The 4,733-nt window shown below is 34.8% G+C and overlaps 1 pseudogene; it reads right to left on the reverse strand.

The window, feature by feature from the left end:
• Positions 1–507: 507 nt before the first annotated feature.
• On the reverse strand, positions 508–1,042 carry LOC103266197 (annotated as a pseudogene).
• Positions 1,043–4,733: the final 3,691 nt, after the last annotated feature.

Consider the following 4,733-nt stretch of genomic DNA (forward strand, 5'->3'; position numbering starts at 1 on the left):
GATTGGCAGTAATGGGAAACTGTTGGGGGGGTGAATTGGCAGTTGAGGGAAACTGCTAGGGGAGGGAGGGGCATACTTCATTAACAGGGGTACCTGCATGATCAATGTTTGTATACCTAACCCTGAATTGTACCCCACATCTTTACAATAAAAATTTTTTAAAAGTTAAAAAAAAAAGTGAAGTTTGGCTTTAAAATGCAATGCAAACACTAGGGACTTTGACTAAATGTTTTAATATAAAATATCCACTTACATACAGAAATGTAAAAATTTAACAATGAAATCTATGACATTCTGTGATTGAAAGTCCCTTTGTGTGTACTCTGTGATGCATATGCACCCACCCACACATCTGGCATGGAAACATAAACTAATTAAGGCAAACTAGTGCTACCAAGAGGTGTCAACATATATATTTTACATTCCTCCAATTACAGACAAACATCTACTCCAAACATTCAGTAACAAAAAGTATTGCATCTTCCCAGGAACAGCAATGCAGACTTTTTACTCAGGATGAACCACCACAAATAAACTCAGCCCTTAAAAAGTGTGCTATATACTTAAATTTAGGATAGTCATTCATAAGGATCATCACAATTTCAATATAAGGACAAATTCCCTGGCTCTCCCCATGACATCATTTTTTAAAATCTAACCAATCTCATCCTTGTTTGTAGAGGCCTCAGTCACCAATTGCATTATTATTTCCTTTGTCAAAAACTTGATATACCTATTCTTTCTTTTTATGAATCCTCAAGGCTTAGTGAACTATAGGACCCTCTCTTCCTTCTGTCCTAAAAACAATTTCTTCCACTCCTATGGGATCTTCAACTTGATTTGTTAGGAAGAGATCATCTCTATAAAATGTAGATTTCATGTTGCCACTGAGCACCACTACAATTGAACTTTCATTCCTAGTTATTACCATTAACCCAATCATTGTTGTGAGAAGACAATGATTCCAAAATTTGCGGCTTGATAAAAGAGCGTCCCCTTGGTTCATCTGCCACATGTCGTCCAAGCAGTCTAGAGACAGCATAGTGGGGATGGTGAGCAGAGCATGGACAGCAGAGAGTGCATGACATAAACCCTCTTTTCATTTTCTTGAATGTATCCTCTGTAGCACAAAAGTTTTAATTTTTATGAAGTTCAATTTATGTATTTTATTTTTTGTCACAACTTGTGCTTTTGTTATCATATCTAAGAAGACTTTGTCTAACCACAGGTCACAAAGATTTACTCCTATGTTTTCTTCTAAGAGTTTTGTAGTTTTAGTTTTTATGTCTAGTTCTTTGATACATTTTGGGCTCATTTTTGTATGTGTAATAAAGAGTCCAACTTTATTCTTTTGTGTGTGGGTTTCCATTTGTCCCAGCACCATTTGTTGAAAATACTATACTTTCTCCGCTGGATTGTCTTGGCACCATTGTAAAAAACAATTGACTGTAAATGTATGGGCTTATTTTTGAATTCTCAACTCTATCCCATTGATCTATATATCTAATCTTACTGTAGCTTAGTCTTGAGTTTTAAAATTGGGAACCATGAGTCCTCCAATTTTGTTCCAAGTTTGACCATTTTTGGTCCCTTTAATTTCCATATGGAGTCTAGGGTCAGCTTGTCCATTTCTAGTGATCTCTTGTCAGAGACATATAATCTTAAAATTGTTACATATTTCCAATGGTGTGAGTTTTTTATCATTGCAAAATATTCCTCTTTATCTCTAACAATATTTAGGGAGTTTAAGTCTTTTTGTTGTTGTTGTTTAACCTAAGTATAGGTGCTCTAGCTTTCATGTGGTTGCCGTTTGTATTATATAGTATGTTTCTCCATTCTTTTAGTTTCAACCTGTTTGTATCTTTTAATCTAAAATACATATCTAGTAGACATAAAGTTGGATCTTGTTTGATCATCCTTGCTTTCTCAATGGATTGCTTAATCCATTCACATTAAACATATAATTCATGTAATTGAATTTGCACCTCTGTCTTAGTCAATTTATGCTACTGTAACATAATACCTGAGACTGGGTAATTTATAAAGAACAGAGATTTATTTCATACAATTCTGAAAGCTGGAAAGTCCAAAGCTGAGGTACTGACAAGGGTATTCTTGAACATCATTCCATGGTAGAAGACAGAAGGGTAAGAAAGTACCCATGAGAGAGCGAGGAAGAGGGTCAAACCCATTCTTTTATCATGAGTTCATTCCCAAGATAACAAACCCACTCCCATGATAATGACATAAATCCATTCATGAAGGCTGTGCCTACTCACCTCTTATAGGTCTCATTTCTCAACACTGTTATGTTGGGGATTAGGTTTCTAAAACATAAACCTTGGGAGACACATTCAAATCATACTAGTCCCTCATTTTTCTTTTTGATTTTCTCTGTGTCTCGTATCCTTTTTGTTCTCCTATTCTTTCTCTACCACTTTATTTTTGCATTAGATGAATTTTTTTTGTAACATTTTAATTTATATAATTTTTCCACTATATTTTTTGAGTTATTTGCTTAGTGGTTGTTCTAGGGATTACTATATACATTTTTAATTGATTTTTTAAAAAATTGCAATAATATGTATACATAACATAAATTTACCTTTGCAAATATTTTAAAGTGTACCATTCAGTGACATTAAGAACATTCACATTATTGCATAACCATTACCATTATCTGTCTACAGAACATTTATCTTCCAAAACTGAAACTCTTTTCCCATTAAACAAACAGCTTCCATTCTTCCATCTCCCCAACCCTTGACAACCAACATTCTACTTTAAGGCTCTGCGAATTTGACTAATTTAGGTAGCTTATATAAGAGAGATCATAATGTACTTGTTCTTTGTGACTGGTTTATTGCTACTTAACATAAGGTCTTCAAGGTTTATATATGTTGTACCATGTGTCATAATTTTTTTCCCTTTTAGGGCTGAAAAATATTCCACAGTGTATGTCACATCTTGTTTATTTTTATTTACCGAGATTTAGTAGGATTTCTTGAATAAATGCTTCTTCATTTTTGGTATGCCCTTAGGGAAATTTCTAATACATTGACTATTTACAAAACATATTTCAGTTATGGTTATCAGTTACGGTTGTTTTGCTAGGGAGCAGGTATGTGGCGCTCCTTACATTGTCATTCTGGAGGAACCAGAACTTTTTTGATTGTTTCTAATGGAGGAGAAAGCATTGAAGACTGCTTTTTAAAATGGCAATATAGAATTTTGCTCATTTCTTTTGTGTTTTTCAAATGATATGCAAATGTTATTATTGTAACCATATACTTTTTTCTCTAGTATCATATATAGAATATTTAGTTGACCACACTTTGTTGCTGAAAACACATGTTAGGGCTTCAATTAAATTTCAATAAAGCAAGAGGGAATTTTCAAAATTTTAAAAATAGGTTGTAAGTACCACAAATCAGGGCATTGTGGTAGCCCCAAATCAGGGCATTCTTTATTTTTCTTGCTGTTCAATGAGCAGCAAATTCAAATCCTTTGGTTTTGAGAGCCAGCTAGAAAACGGGGCTGGTTTTTTTTGTCTGTGGGGAAATAAAGAGCTCAATTAGGTTACCACTCCTTTAGGTCTAATGGAGTTAGTATTTTGTAGGAAGATACAGCTATCACCTTACTTTCTGTAAAAGTAAGAAAAAACTTCTTATGGAAGGAAAGTATAATTAGACTACTTCAAGGTATCTCACATGTCTTTTGCTTTGAAACATGATCTCTGTCAGAGTTTCCTATTTCAAGATTTGAGTGTTTCTTCTTGCTATCAAATATTATTTCCTTTTTAAAATTTTATTTTAAAGATTGTGGTACAATTCAGAATTAGGTATACAAGTGGTCATTGTACAGGTAAAGTTTGGGCCTCTCTTTGGTCCCCACTTTGCCCAGCTTGAGATCAAGTACCCTTATTGATGTTGTGCCCTCCTCCCTCATACCCCAGTGGTGTCTTGCTACTGAAAATTCCTGTCTTATAGTATTATGGTAAGTGTTCAGGGTCTGCTTATAAGTGAGAACCTGTGATACTCTGTTCTTTGCTTCTGTGATAGATCACTGAATATGATAAACTCTGAATCCATCCAAGTTGTTGCGAAGTCCATATGTTTGTCCTTTTTTATGGCTATGTAGTATTCCATTGTGTATATGTACCACATTAAAAAAATCCAGTCCAGTTTTGAAGGACAACAGAGTTGGTTCCATATTTTTGCTATTGTGAATAGTGCTGCATTAAACACGCGTGTCGTGTGCACGTATCTTTTTTGTAGGATGATTTGAGTTCCTTTGGGTATATCCAGGAGGGGGATTGCTGGGTCATATGGAAGGTCAATGTCTAGTTCTTTCAGAAATCACCACACTCTTTTCCAAAGCAGTTGCACTAGTTTGCATTGTAGAAGCATTTCTTTTTCTCCACTTCCTCGCCAGCATGTGTTTTATGTTTTATTAATGATGCCATTCTTACTGCGGTTAGGTGGTATCCCGTTGTGGTTTTGATTTGTATTTCTCTGATGATTAGTGAGACTCAGCACTTTTTCATGTGTCTGTTGGTTGTCCGTATATCTTCTTTTGAGAGTGTCTATTCATCTCTTTTGTCCACTTTTTAATGGGACTATTTGGTTATTTTCCTTTCAGCACCTTTGAGTTCCTTGAAGATACTGGATGTTAGGCCTTTGTCAGATATGCAGCTGACAATTTTTTTTTCCATTCTGTAGACTGTCTCCATG

The sequence above is a fragment of the Carlito syrichta genome, unplaced genomic scaffold, assembly GCF_000164805.1.
Source record: "Carlito syrichta isolate Samal-C Ts95f unplaced genomic scaffold, Tarsius_syrichta-2.0.1 Scaffold307064, whole genome shotgun sequence".
In the NCBI taxonomy this organism is placed as follows: domain Eukaryota; kingdom Metazoa; phylum Chordata; class Mammalia; order Primates; family Tarsiidae; genus Carlito; species Carlito syrichta.